This window comes from Bos mutus, chromosome 2, assembly GCF_027580195.1.
Source record: "Bos mutus isolate GX-2022 chromosome 2, NWIPB_WYAK_1.1, whole genome shotgun sequence".
NCBI lineage: Eukaryota > Metazoa > Chordata > Mammalia > Artiodactyla > Bovidae > Bos > Bos mutus.
In genome coordinates this window covers 96,576,885-96,592,830 of record NC_091618.1, presented here as the reverse complement: position 1 = coordinate 96,592,830, position 15,946 = coordinate 96,576,885, and the positions used below count along the sequence as shown (strand labels likewise).

The 15,946-nt window shown below is 36.3% G+C and overlaps 1 non-coding gene across 1 annotated transcript; it reads left to right on the top strand.

Annotated features, from left to right (window-relative positions):
* The first annotated feature begins 1,069 nt into the window (after positions 1-1,069).
* Positions 1,070-1,141, top strand: TRNAC-ACA (transfer RNA cysteine (anticodon ACA)). The gene has a single exon. It is a non-coding gene; the product is annotated as a tRNA-Cys (tRNA).
* Positions 1,142-15,946: the final 14,805 nt, after the last annotated feature.

Below are 15,946 nucleotides of genomic sequence, written 5' to 3'. Positions count from 1 at the left end.
TAAAGCTCAACATTCAGAAAACGAAGATCATGGCATCCAGTCCCACCACTTCATGGGAGATAGATGGGGAAACAGGGGAAACAGTGTCACACTTTATTTTTCTGGGCTCCAAAATCACTACAGATGGTGACTGCAGCCATGAAATTAAAAGACGCTTACTCCTTGGAAGGAAAGTTATGACCAACCTAGATAGCATATTCAAAAGCAGAGACATTACTTTGCCAACAAAAGTCTGTCTAGTCAAGGCTATGGTTTTCCCTGTGGTCATGTATGGATGTGAGAGTTGGACTGTGAAGAAGGCTGAGTGCCGAAGAATTGATGCTTTTGAACTGTGGTATTGGAGAAGACTCTTGAGAGTCCCTTGGACTGCAAAGAGATCCAACCAGTCCATCCTAAAGGAGATCAGTCCTGGGTGTTCACTGGAAGGACTGATGCTGAAGCTGAAACTCCAATCCTTTGGCCACCTCATGCGACGAGTTGACTCATTGGAAAAGACTCTGATGCTGGGAGGAATTGGGGGCAGGAGGAGAAGGGGATGACAGAGGATGAGATGGCTGGATGGCATCACTGACTCGATGGACATGAGTCTGAGTGAACTCTGGGAGTTGGTGATGGACAGGGAGGCCTGGCGTGCTAGGATTCATGGGATCGAAAAGAGTTGGACATGACTGAGCAACTGATCTGATCTGATCTGATACTGTGTATGTGCTACATATGGGGTGAAGGGAGGTGAAAGGAGTGACAGAAAGTAGGCAAAGGGATGAAGAGGTAGAGAATGAAAGAGAACGAAATCTTCCTCTTACATAGCAGGAAGACAATAAATAATAATATTCTTCACCTTAACAACAGCATATCACCCGGTTGAATCCAGTTTGTTGTTTTAGCCTCACTTACAAAACCACTCATATCCCAGGGGCCCACCAGTAGTCTGGCCCCTCTTCCTTTAAGATCGTAGTCCTAGCCCTTTGAGGTCTCTCCTCCAAACTTCTAGCAATTCCAGCCCCTCTCTTTGTTCCCATAAACATAGGGTTTGTAGCTGCTTTTTTTAGTCACTACCTCTTTTGGGACTTCCCTGGTGGCTCAGATGGTAAAGCATCTGCCTACAATGCAGGAGACCCAGGTTCAATCCCTGGGTTGGGAAGATCCTCTGGGGAAGGAAATGGCAACCCACTCCAGTACTCTTGCCTGGAAAATCCCATGGACAGAGAAGTGTGGTAGGCTACAGTCCATGGGGTCCCAGAGTCGGACATGACTGAGTGACTTCATTCACTTCTTTGATAATTTTCCTTTTGGCTTTTGCAGCTATCTAGCCAAAAATTCTTTATGCCTGACTAACATGACTTAGAGACTAAATGACAACAACAAACAATTGTTTAATTTTTTCTGGTGAAGCAGTTTGTATAATTTCTGTCTCCATACTGGGACCCTGACTGGTAAGATGTTTAAAATTGAAAATTTTTAAATAGCACTACCCATCTATTGTTGGAGAAGGAAATGGCAACCCACTCCAGTGTTCTTACCTGGAGAATCCCATGGACGGAGAACCCTGGTGGGCTGCAGTCCATGGGGTCGCACAGAATTGGACATGACTGAAGTGACTTGGCAGCAACCCATCTATTGAATAGGAATATAGAAATAAATACCAATCATAACTACTAAAAAAGATATAGGTGATTGCTTCTGGAGGTTTTTGTTTGTTTGGTTTTTTTCTGAGCAGAAGACTCATTAAAAAAAAAGAAGAATCTCACATAAAACCTTATGTTTAAATGATAAAAAAGGAATTTCTCTGGTGGAAAGGTTGAATCTGGTTGTTAACCAACATATGACTCTCCTTGAAAACCTATGGAGCAAAGCCAGAAAACATTTGTAATATAGGTCATGAAATAAGAAACATCAGTCTCAAAGTTTCATTCTTTTACTAAATTATTCAGAATCCTAGGTATGTGATTTACTAAACATTCATTTGTCTTTTGTCTGGTGATAACATAATCTATTGGTGTCTCCAAATAAGTATGACAATATTAAAGTAGAATAAAGTATCTGATTCCTATTTAAATGCTATAAAAAATGAGAATTCAGAGAAGGCAATCATTGAGAAAAGAGGTAATACTTAAGGTGGACTTTGAACAAAAGAGGGATGAGAAAGCAATTAGAGCACAGTTACTCAGAAATAGAATCATAAAGCAGGAATCTTAAGCAACTAAATATTGAGGTCATAAGTCCACCATTTTACAATTGAAACTTGTGAGAAAAATTGTTTGCAAGGTTCGTTCAAACATCAGTATCTTGTTGCCCGAGGTTAGTTTAGACATCCGGTAATTGCATCTTGTTTCCCGGTGTTTGTCTTAGCTTTCTGGTGTCCCACTGATCCATTGATTCATCCCCACAGGCTACTGACTTCAGTTTTCAGTGAAGAGCATGCTGGGAGAAGGGCTTTGTTTCCTCAACTCTTGCAATAGACTGATGTTGTCCTGGAAAGTCAGATTTCTAGGTTCTTCGAGTTTCCTGTGGCAGTGGTTAATTATCCAAAGGGAACTTTTATATTTCTAGGAGAATTACCTCCAAGTCTTGGAGTCCCTGCAATGCTCTTGTGAATCAGACTTGAAAACAGGCTTTGTCAAACAGCAGGGTCTGTATGAATGTAGGTCAAAAATAGAAAATCTTTCAAAAGATTAGGAGCAACTATTGAAAGATAAGACAGTATCAAAATTATTCACAATCCTTTTCCTTCCCCTTCAAATTCATTAAGAATATCACTGTTGATAAAATCTACTGGATTTTGACAGTGTGGCTGAGAAAATAACTGTTTCATTCTAGTCTTCCAATCACCACAGGAAAGAATTGTATGGCCTCTATTCCCTAACTTTTTAGAGACATCTAAAATTTGAAGTGGAATACAGAAACCTGTTTTATTTTTTATTGACTTCAGTTTTCAGTGAAGAGCACAGTGGGAGTTTGCTCCCATGAAGGTTTTTTTTTTTTTTTTTAACATTCGAAGCAATTTGATAGGCACAGGCTTCTTTTTAAATAAAGTCAGTTCCAATGAAGGTCTGGCATATCACTTAACATAAAATCAAGCCATCCCCTTTACAAGAATACTGTATATGATTCAGCAATAATTTCTGGCTTGTTAAAATGTCTTAATTTTTGTTGTTCTCCTAGAGAGATTGCTTTAAGAGACACAGGGAAGGAATTTTGAATTGCAAGAATCCATTGCTGTTTTCACCTTTGAAGTACAACACACTTTAATTTTTCAGTTTACCTAAGGTAAGCTCCTACCTGTTTCATTGCATTGTTTATTCATAAGAAGTTTCCAGAGGTTTCCAGGAATATGTAAGTTTAGCAGTTATTCCTATGAGGTCAGGACAAAAGTCATGTCACATTACTTTGTCCTGGCCTCTCCTTCATGTCCTACAGCAACTTTTATCTTAAAAAGTTGAATTCACAGCAATAGCTAGCAGAATGGTGGTTACTAGGGGCTGGAGGGAGTCGGGTGTGGGTAGATGTTGGTCAAAGGGTACAAACTTCTTGTTAGAAGAGGGAGGAAGGAGTTCTGGGGATTGATGTACCGCATTCTGATTAACTGCTCTGTGCTGTGTACTTAAAAATCACAGAGAAAATCTTAAATATTCTGACCACCAAAAAGAAATGGCAATTATGTGATGAGATGGAGGTGTTAGCTAACACTACAGTGATAACCATATTGCAAGATAAGTGCATTGAATCACCACATTCCACAGCTTAAATTTACAGTGTTATATGTTAATTATACATCAATAGCGCTGCGGAAAAAGAAGAAATACTGGAGAGGTACTTTGAAATATGTTGAAAAGAGCTTTAAAATGAGCTGGAGAAAGGCAAAACAGATAAATTACTTTTTCATTACTCTCATTTCAAAACCAATGTAATTTTTAAAGTTATAAGACTGAAAAGGTCTTAGTAAATGGTATCAGAAACTATAAAAAAGAAGATAGACCATGTCCATTATCCTCATCAAACTTACTTTCTTCTCAGATATTTAAAAAATATATATGCTGATTTTATATTTCAAAAAAGGAATCGCGTTGGAATATGCTTGCTTTGGGTACCTAGCAGTAAAAGTAGACATACTTTCCATTCAAAAGCTATCAATTTATATCATTATTTTAGTGACCATAGAATAGCCCATAGATAGATTCCCACAATTTATTTCATGAATTCCTTATTATTTTCATTTTTATCATTACTAATAAGATTGAAGTAATCATTCCTGTAAATACATTTTGAAATATTTGTCAGATTTCTTTTCACATCTAGCAAAGCAAGTCCTCCATCATTATTTTTCTTGCTTATACTTTTTATGGCAATTTTCAAAGTGTGTTTTAGTAGTTCTATTTTAAAATGATTTTGTTGTCACCCACTACCATGCCCCCATCAGCATCATAAGAGTATCTTGATTGATAACACATTTTAATGCATTTTTTATGCCAAGGATTGATTTTGCTTAATATAATTTGCCATCTTAATTAACTGATTTTCTGTATAGACTATCATATGAATCAAAAATCATATTTTTAGTGTTTATCTCTCTAATATTTTGGTCTTGACTGATTGCATCAGATAACAGTTCTACAATGATAGTAAATAATAGGGATGCTAATCATGTATGTCTTCTTCCCAATTTTTGTTTTTTTTAAAGCATGATGCTGGCTTTTAGGTTGAGATAGACTGAGATTTTCTTCATTCTTCTATTCTTGGTTTAGAGATTTTTTAAAAAAACAATAATGATTGTATTTTCATCCACTATATTTGTGGTATATGGGTAGTTAATGAAAGTATTTTTCCTATTGATCCCTTAATATAATGAAGTATTGATTTTTAATATTGATCCAGCCTATTATCCTGAGAACAAATTTTACATATTCAATGGATATTATACTGATACATTTGTCTTGTAAATATTGAGATTTTTTTCTAATATTTATAAGTAAGAACAGTCTGCATTTGATATTTTCACATGTTAAATTTCCTGAATTAAGTTCAGAATTATAGAATACCTTGAGAAACCTTTCTTTTTTAGTACATATGCAGGAAATTATTTAAAAGATTAGTAATTAACCTATTCTTGATTGTGTGAATGTTTTTAAGCTTTTCCAGTCAAATTCCTTGCGTGGGAGGAGGGGTTTTTTTTGACAGTTTGTTTACTCATTTTAAGTTATAATATATTTGGTTAAAGTTCTGTCAGTTATACTAATATATATATTCTCAGAAAATTCTTTTCTTTGAGATTTCCAAATTTATTGTTATGAAATTCTGTTTAGTGTTCATCCATAGATATGAAATCTTCTGAACATCGGTACTTATATCATTTTTCTAATTTGTAAGATTATAAATTTGAAGGTTTTATAATTTTGCTCAGGATTCTTACAAGCAATTTATCACTTTTTAAAAACCAATTCATACATAACCACTGGAAAAGCCATAGCCTTGACTATACGGACCTTTGTTGGCAAAGTGATGTCTCTGCTTTTGAATATGCTATCTAGGTTGGTCATAACTTTCCTTCCAAGGAGTAAGCATCTTTTAATTTCATGGCTGCAATCACCATCTGCAGTGACTTTGGACCCCAGAAAAATAAAGTCTGACACTGTTTCCACAGTTTCCCCATCTATTTGCCATGAAGTGATGGGACTGGATGCCATGATCTTAGTTTTCTGAATGTTGAGCTTTAAGCCAACTTTTTCACTCTCCACTTTCACTTTCATCAAGAGGCCCTTTAGTTCTTATTCACTTTCTGCCATAAGGGTGGTGTCATCTGCATATCTGAGGTTATTGATATTTCTCCCAGCAATCTTGATTCCAGCTTGTGCTTCCTCCCCAGCGTTTCTCATGATGTACTCTGCATATAAGTTAAATAAGCAGGGTGACAATATACAGCCTTGACGTACTCCTTTCCCTATGTGGAACCAGTCTGTTGTTCCATGTCCAGTCCTAACTGTTGCTTCCTGACCTGCATACAAATTTCTCAAGAGGCAGGTCAGGTGGTCTGGTATTCCCATTTCTTTCAGAATTTTCCACAGTTTCTTGGTCCGTATAGTCAAGGCTATGGCTTTTCCAGTGGTCATGTATGGATGTGAGATTTGGGTATAAAGAAAGCTGAGTGCTGAAGAATTGATGCTTTTGAACTGTGGTGTTGGAGAAGACTCTTGCGAGTCTCTTGGATTGCAAGGAGATCCAACCAGTCCATCCTAAAGGAAATCAGTCCTGAATATTCATTGGAAGGACTGATGTTGAAGCTGAAATTCCAATACTTTGGTCACCTGATGCGAAGAGCTGACTCATTTGAAAAGTCCCTGATGCTTGGAAAGATTGAGGGCAGGAGGAGAAGGGGACAACAGAGGATGAAATGGTTGGATGGCATCACCGACTCAATGGACATGGGTTTGGGTGGACTTTGGGAGTTGGTGATGGACAGGGAGGCCTGGCGTGCTGTGATTCATGGGGTCACAAAGAGTCGGACACAACTGAGGGACTGTACTGAGACTGAGACTGAGAGGCAGGGTTGGTGGAAGGAGGCAGAATTGGATAAAAGCATTCAAAAAGTATGAACTTCCAGTTATAAGATAAATAAGTAGGAGAGATGTGATTAAAATGTGATAAATATAATTAACACTGCTGTATGCTATATATGAAAGTTGTTAGAGTAAATCCTAAGAGTTCTCATCACAAAAAAAAGAACTTTATTTTCTATTTTTTAAATTTTGTATCTGTAAGAGATGATGTTCATTAAGCTTCTTGTGATAACCATTTCATGTTGTATATGTCAAATCATTATGCTGTTCACCTTAAACATACAGTGTGTGCTGCTGTATGTCAATTATATCTCAAAACTAGAAAAAATAATTTTAAAACATAAACAATAAAAAAGTGAAATGTCAAAAAAAATAAAAATAAAAACCAATTCAAAAATTCACTCTCAAATTTATAAACAAGGGTTTTTTCATAATATTAACTTTAAATTTATCTATATTCATTTTTCTACTGTTGTGTCTAAGCTGATTACAGTCTTTATATGGCCTTTACACTGAACACTCTAAATGTAAATATATACGTGTGTGCTTGCTAAGTCTCTCAGTCATGTCCAGCTCTTTGTGAACCCATGTACTATAGCCCGCCAAGCTCCTCTGTCCATGGAATTTTCCAGACAAGAATATTGGAATGGGTTGCCATTTCCTACACTAAGGGATCTTTCTGACATAGGGATGGAACCCATGTCTCTTGCATTTCCTGCACTGGCGGGCAGATTCTTTACCACTGTGCCATTTGGGAAGTTCAGTTCAGTCGCTCAGTTGTGTTTGACTCTTTGCAACTCCATGAACTGCAGCACGTCAGGTCTCCCTGTCCATCACCAACTCCCGGAGTTCACCCAAACCCATGTCCATTGAGTCAGTGATGCAATCCAACCATCTCATCCCCCTCTCCTCCTGCCCTCAATCTTTCCCAGCATCAGGGTTATTTCAAATGGGTCAGCTCTTAACATCAGGTGGCCAAAGTATTGGAGTTTCAGCTTTAACATCAGTCCTTCCAATGAAGACCCAGGACTGATCTCCTTTAGGATGGACTGGTTGGATCTCCTTGCAGTCCAAGGGACTCTCAAGAGTCTTCTTCAACACCACAGTTCAAAAGTATCAAGTCTTCAGCGCTCAGCTTTCTTTATGGTCCAACTCTCACATCCATGCATAACCATGGAAATACCATAGCTTTGACTAGATGGACCTTTGTTGACAAATTAATGTCTGCTTTTTAATATGCTGTCTAGGTTGGTCATGACTTTCCTTCCAAAGAGTAAGCATCTTTTAATTTCCTGGCTGCAATCACCATCTGCAGTGATTTTGGAACCCCCAAAAAATAAAGTCAGCCACTGTTTCCACTGTTTCCCTATCTATTTGCCATGAAGTGATGGGACCGGATGCCATGATCTTAGCTTTCTGAATGTTGAGCTTTAAGCCAACTTTTTCACTCATCTCTCTCACTGTCATCAAGAGGCCCTTTAGTTCTTCACTTTCTACCCTAAGGGTGGTGTCATCTGCATATCTGAGGTTATTGATACTTCTCCCAGCAATCTTGATTCCGACTTGTGCTTCCTCCAGCCCAGTGTTTCTTTTCTTTCTTTTTTTTTTTTACTTTTCAAGACTGGCCTGTGTTTTAATCATTGGAAGCTTTCAAACATACAAAACATCACTGGATTCCTGACATACAAATCATCTGTTTCAAATTAATCATTGTTATTCATGTAAAAGCAACGATAGTCTGGATTTGAGAATAAGCTTGGAAAGTGAGTGAGCTAGCTGATGTTACAAACAGTCTTTCTTTCTGGAATTCCACCTCCTCCACAGTGCCTTCTCCAGCTTTACCTCTAACTTCTTTTTTAATTTTTTTTAAATTTTATTTTATTTTTAAACTTTACATAATTGTATTAGTTTTGCCAAATATCAAAATGAATCCGCCACAGGTATACATGTGTTCCCCATCCTGAACCCTCCTCCCTCCTCCCTCCCCATACCATCCTTCTGGGTCATCCCAGTGCACTAGCCCCAAGCATCCAGTATCTTGCATCGAACCTGGACTGGCATCTCGTTTCATACATGATATTTTACATGCTTCAATGCCATTCTCCCAAATCTTCCCACCCTCTCCCTCTCCCATAGAGTCCATAGCCCAGTGTTTCTCATGATGTACTCTGCATATAAGTTAATAGCAGGGTGACAATATACAGCCTTGAAAGTGAAAGAAAGTGAAAGTGTTCTCTCAGTTGTGTTCAACTCTTTGCGACCCCGTGGACTGTAGCCCACCACGCTCCTCCGTCCATGGGATTCTCCAGGCAAGAATACTGGAGTGGGTTGCATCTCCTTCTCCAGGGAATGTTCCCAACCTAGGAATCGAACCCAGGTCTCCCACATTGCAGGCCTTAACGTACTCCTTTTCCTATTTGGAACCAGTCTGTTGTTCCATGTCCAGTTCTAACTGTTGCTTCCTGACCCACATACAAGTTTTTCAAGAGGCAGGTCTGGTGGTCTGGTATTCCCATCTCTTTCAGAATTTTCCAGTTTGTTGTGATCCACACAGTCAAAGGCTTTGACATAGTCAATAAAGCAGAAATAGATGTTTTTCTGGAACTCTCTTGCTTTTTCGATGATCCAGCAAATGTTGGCAATTTGATCGCTGGTTCCTCTGCATTTTCTAAAACCAGCTTGAACATCTGGAAGTTCACCGTACACGTATTGCTGAAGCCTGGCTTGGAGAATTTTAAGCATTATTTTACTAGTGTGTGAGATAAGTGTAATTGTGTGGTAGTTTGAGCATTCTTTGGCATTGCCTTTCTTTGGGATTGGAATGAAAACTGACCTTTTCCAGTCCTGTGGCCACTGCTGAGTTTTCCAAATTTGCTGGCATATTGAGTGCAGCACTTTCACAGCATCATCTTTCAGGATTTGAAATAGCTCAACTGGAATTCCATCACCTCCACTAGCTTTGTTTGTAGTGATGCTTTCTAAGGCCCACTTGACTTCACATTCCAGGATTTCTGGCTCTAGGTGAGTGATCACACCATCGTGATTATCTGGGTCATTAAGATCTTTTTTGTACAGTTCTTCTGTGTATTCTTGCCACCTCTTCTTAATATCTTGTGCTTCTGTTAGGTCCATACCATTTCTGTCCTTTATAAAGCCCATCTTTGCATGAAATGTTCCCTTGGTATTTCTAATTTTCTTGAGGAGATCTCTAGTCTTTCCCATTCTATTGTTTTCCTCTATTTCTTTTCATTGATTGCTAAGGAAGGCTTTCTTATCTCTCCTTGCTATTCTTTGGAACTCTGCATTCAAATGGGTGTATCTTTTCTTTTCTCCTTTGCTTTTTGCTTCCCTTTTTTTCACAGCTATTTGTAAGGCCTCCCCAGACATCCATTTTGCTTTTGTGCATTTCTTTTTCTTGGAGATGGTCTTGATTACTGTCTCCTGTACAATGTCACGAACCTCCATTCATAGTTCATCAGGCACTCTGTCTATCAGATCTAGTCCCTTAAATCTATTTCTCATTTTCACTGTACAGTCATAAGGGATTTGATTCAGGTCATACTTGAATGGTCTAGTGGCTTCCTCCACTTTCTTCAATTTAAGTCTGAATTTGGCAATAAGGAGTTCATGATCTGAGTTACAGTCGGCTCCCAGTCTTGTTCTTGCTGACTGTATAGAGCTTCTCCATATTGGCTGCAAAGAATATAATCAATCTGATTTTGGTGTTGACCATCAAACCCCTTATCAATATGTATAATATTATACAAGCTGGCATATATTACTATATGTTACATAATAATATAATATGTATTGTGATATATATGTTATATAATAATATGTATTACTTGGATATGCTTATATAACAATAATTACTTATAATAATTTATTTGTAGCTGTATTATTTTTAATGTTATACACTTTCCTGTGACTTGGGATCTGAATACTTCCTATAAATTGTGAATAGTTCTTATTGTCCTCAGTTTCTAAATGATCTGTTATGATGGCTTTGATATTCTTTGAATCTTTTTATTCAAATGTGATTTTAACAGTATTTTTTTATTCCCAAGAGGTCATGTTACCTTTTTTTTTTTTTTTTTATTATCAAGCTTTAATTTTACTTCATAGATTTAATGGAATTTGGTGTGTCAGACTTATGATTATTTTTAATATAATTAGATTTATCTTTAAGATCTAGTAGGTAGTCAATTTAAAAAATTAACTTCTATAGGTGTTTGGAAAGAATGTGTATGCTTCATTTTTCAGACATAATAGTTTGGCATAGCAAATCAATAAATCATATTATTATATTATTCAAGCATTTTATATATGTTTGATATGTCAAGAATCCAGTATATTTATATTTTCTACCACTACTAAATTTCTATAATTTTTCTACAGGTGTATCTATTTTCCCCTTTATATGTGTTAATGAATGTTTAATCAACTTAATCAAATTGAGTAAGGAACATTTGAGTCAAAATCTATTTAACTCAGAATTCTTTATATATCTTCCTATGGCAGTTAGTGGTCCAGTGACTAATCTAAGAGGTTAAATTTTGTGTGTGTGTGTGTGCAAGTAACGTCATTCATAGTGGGTTTTTTCTTATGTTTAATATAAAAATGTCTTTAATATTTAATAATTTTATCAAGACTTGGCTAACTGTTGCTATTAATATGTTCTGCATATTGGTGCATTTTATGCATATATGGTGTGCATTTTAGGGAAAATTTTTTTTCCAAACTTTAAATTTTTTATTTTGTATTGGGATACAATATTGTGGTAGTTTTAGGCGAACAGTGAAAGGGCTCAGCCATACATATACATATATACATGTATCCATTCTTCCCCAAACTCCTCTCCCATCCAGGCTGGCACATAACATTGAGCAGAATTTGATGTAGTATGTACTAGGTCCTTGTTGGTTAGCCATTTTAAATATAGCAGTGTGTACATGACCTTCCCAAAGTCCCTGTCCCTTCCCCTTGGCAACTGTAAGTTCATTTTCTAAGTCTGTAAGTCTCATTCTGTTTTGTAAGTTCGTTTGCATCATGTCTTTTTAGATTTCCACATATAAAGGATGCCATATGATATTTTTCCTTCTCTGTCTGACTTTTTTTCACTCTGTATGAATGACACTCTTTAGGTTCATCCATGTTGCTGCAAATGGCATTATTTCATTCTTTTTAATGGCTGAGTAATATTGCACTGTATATGGATGGACATTTAGGTTGCTTCCATGTCTTGGCTATTGTAAGCAGTGTTGCAATGAACACTGGAGTGCATGTATCCTTTCAGATCATGTTTTTCTCCAGATATATGCCCCAAAGTGAGATTGCAGGGTCATATTGTAGCTCTATTTTTAGTTTTTTAAATAACCTCCATACTATTCTCCTAAGTTGGCTGTACCACTTTACATTCCCACCAACAGTGCAGGAGGGTTCCCTTCTCACCAGACCCTCTCCAGCACTGGTTATTTGTGGATTTTCTAAAGAGAGCTATTCTGACTGGTGTGAGGTGATATCTCACTATATTTTTGGTTTGCATTTCTCTAATAGCTAGAGATGTTGAACGTATTTTCATGTGCCTATTGGCCATGTGTATGTCCTCTCTGGAGAAATATCTATTCAGGTCTTTCACCACTTTTTCAGTGGGTTGTTTGTTTTGATGTTGTTAAATGTCATAAGCTGTTTGTAAATTTTGGAGACTAATCCCTTATCAGTCACATTATTTGCAAATATTTTCTCCCAACCTGTGGGTTGTCTTTTCATTTTGTTTATTGTTTCCTTTACTGTACAAAACCTTTTGAGTTTAAGCAGGTTTGTTTATTTTTGTTTTTGTTTCCATTATTCCAGGAGATGGATCAAAAAAGATGTTGCTATGATTTATGCCAGAGAGTGTTCTGCCTATGTTTTCCTCTAGAAGTTTTGTAGTGTCTGGTCTCATATTTAGGTTTTTAATATATTTTGAGCTTATTTTTGTGTATGTAGTTAAGAATGACTTAATTTCATTTTTCACATGTGGCTGTCCAGTTTTCCCAACACCATTTGTTGAAGAGACTGTCTTTCCAGCATTGTGTAGTCTTGTCTCTTTTGTCATAGATTAGTTGACCGTAGATGCAAGGGCTTATTTCTGAGTTTTCTACCCTTTCCATTGACCTATATTTCTATTTTTGTGCCAGTACTGTATTGTTTTGATGACTGTAGCTTTGTAGTATAGTCTGAATCAAGGAAATTTTCTTTTTATTTGCACTGATCTATGCAAAAAACAAACAAAAAAACTATGTGTTTATTCCTCACTGATGGGCTTCCAAAATCTTCAACTGATTTCTTTTACTGACACTGCTCATTACTGCTTGTATTTTCAAAATATATGGCTACCTGTTTTGTTTGATGATATTCCTTACTCACTTATTAATTCTATATTTCTGTTTGACATTTCTCATCTAGTTTCCTCTTCATTTACATTGTTATCTCACCATGCATTTCTTGTTAAAAGAAATTAATTTCTATTGTCTTTACTGAGATTTAAAAGTAATCATGGTATGAACCTTACTGTTTCCTAAAGAAAAAATTTTTTAGTGTTTTGGTTTTCTAATTTATGGATTCAATGGATATTTTTGTTGTTGTTACTTATCCATACTTATTTATCCACAAATAGTAAAAATTTGACCCAGAAGCAGAGAGAATGGCTTTCTTCTGGACCTCTCCCCTCATTCCTTAAATATTGTTGGAAACCTTTCACTGCTCACATTTAAATGCTTGTTGCTAGCTCAAGGTTGCAGCTAAGTGTGGAAACACAAAGAGGGCGGTAGGGCCAAAGGCTGGAGAATTCTGTCTTTTTGGCATCTTTGTGCACACATGTGCATGTATGTGTGCAGACACTGTGACAGGTTCCTGGCTGACCCCACCATCTATTTGAGACATGAAAGCTAGCCTTGCTTCCTTGAACTAGATCTCCATATCTACTCAACAGAACCTCATCTGTTTCCTCTCTTTCCTGACCAGAATCTTGAGATTCACTGTCACTATGGATCTTATGTAATATTTTGTTTGATTAGCTTGGTTTTTGGTTTGTTTTAAATAGGAGAAAACTACTCGTGACTATAGAAAGGTAAAACATTGAATAAATTTTAATGATTTAGATTTTGAGATCAGTTAGATGAGATAAAGACAGGGTACCAATACACTGAATTTTTCCAAACCCAGGGATCAGTGGTATCTTTGATAAGATAGGAGACTATAAAGAGAATTATATGTGAAAATGCTTAAGCTTTAAATTCATTCAAGTGTAAGAATATCCCATTAGAGATATTCTAAAGTGATCTGCAAATGGTTGAATCTGTAAATATGAAATAGGCCTCTAAAATCTATTTTAAAAACCTTTCATAGGTTCTGATGTGTAGCTATGCTTGTAAACTCCTGCTTAGGTCACCTTGAAATGTACGTGGGAGAGAAAGCAAGAAATTTGACCATATGTATGGAAGTCCTTTAAATAAAATAGATGTGGTTATGAAATAATCTTGCATTAAAACGTAAAAATGTAACCAGTCAAATGAGTATTATCACTTCTGTTGTTTCACTGCTTTCAAGTCTATAATTTATTATTTAGATTTCCTCAAGGATTGAAAATTTTTCATTTGAGAATGAATTTGATATTCTTTGAAATAGACAAGTCTTACAGAATTAATTTTTAGCAGCATGACTGAGTAGGTCTTTGGGAATCTTTTTACAGGTCTTGGACAGTTGAAGAATGAAAGTGAAAACTTACTCTTCCTGAAGTTCTTAGGACTGGAGTTCAAATACCAACGTGAAGCTAATTACCCTTAAGTTGATCAAGATGCTTATGATCAGAAGCACATTTCAAAAGAAAAGAGTCTCTTTTTCTTGACACTTATGTTCACAGTCCTGACACAAACAAGAGATAGGTCTTTTTAGTACATGCAAAAAGCCCAAGTATTAAGTCAAATCGTATGTAATAAGTGAGATTGGTATTTAACTACATGACAACTCTAGGTGAATAAAAAAGAGCAGGCCAAAAGACTGCTTTTCCAATAATGGACTTCAGATAATTCAGTTCCATGCCAGCATTGTTCCCATGTTTCAGCAGCTTGTATATTAAATTCAAAGATATGTAACATTAAAGCTGGACTAATTGCAAGCATAATAGGCATCAAAAGAAATGTAAGTTCTGTGTTTATTTCGATTATGTGAACAGAGGGAAATTCTTAAGTAATATAAAATTAAAGTCATAAAATGTGTCTTTTTATACCATTTCATTTTTTAAAATCTTAATTTTCAGTTTTCTTTTCCCATCACATAGTTGAATTAATTTTGCTCAAAGACTGGACAGATAACAGGACAATATGCTCTCAGGAAGAGTTTCTTTCTTGATTAAGCAATAGCAGTAGTTCTTGTTAACATTTTAGAGATGGGGAAATTATCCAACAGGCTCTGAAGACTACTTTGCTCTAGCTGAAGAATATAAGTTGATTTATTTCTTCAAATTTTAAGTCTTGAAAATAATTTTTAAATAATTTATTCTTTACTACATCTGTGTTGGAAAGTTGAATGTCATAAATAACACAGATGGACAAAAATAGAATAAAACAAAGTTAACAAAGATTCATTGAGAACCTCAGAGCAAAGTTGTTTTCTGTGCCCCTAATATTGGTCAGAACTAATGATAAAGTACAAAACATGTTATTGCTATGACACATCTTGTCTCATTATCCAATAAGTTAATCTAACAAAGAGAAGCAAGGTTAAATTTCCTTGCTGTGAAATCCCATGAGAATATGTAGGTGAATCTACTTTAGGAAAATCTATACCTACACCTTAACTCTGTGCTTTTTCTCCCATAACATTGAAATTACCTGTGGAATTCAGTCCCAATTTTGGGGGGATAGCTGCTGGTATCACCTAGTGAAGCTCTGTGACTATAGAAGTACACATGATATAAAATCATCGTATTTAAGAAATCATAGTCAAGCTTAGCTCTCTTATTTGGGGACCAGAGGGTTTGTGTACTCTGTAACATTATCCATTGGTTTAAGAACAGGTTGGGATCTGAGGCCAGGTTCCTTGCTAAATACTTTCTCTCACACTCTGCTTCCTCACTGGGCTCAGTTTTGCCTAAGTTGCCTCAAAACTAATTTTCAAAAGTCACCATATCAATAAAAATATCAGTAGTTTATTTCATTTTACAGAGAAAGAACAGGGTTGAGAAAGAGGAGATATTGATAGATAGAACATTAACTTTAAAATGGGTGGTGCAAGTACAAATGTGGGGATTAGCTGGGATCTCCAGCCAATCATCAAGGAGTCAGTGGCCACATGTAAGCAGGAATGGAAAAGGAAGCTGATTTTAGGATCTGAGAGACCATCCTTGATCAGTA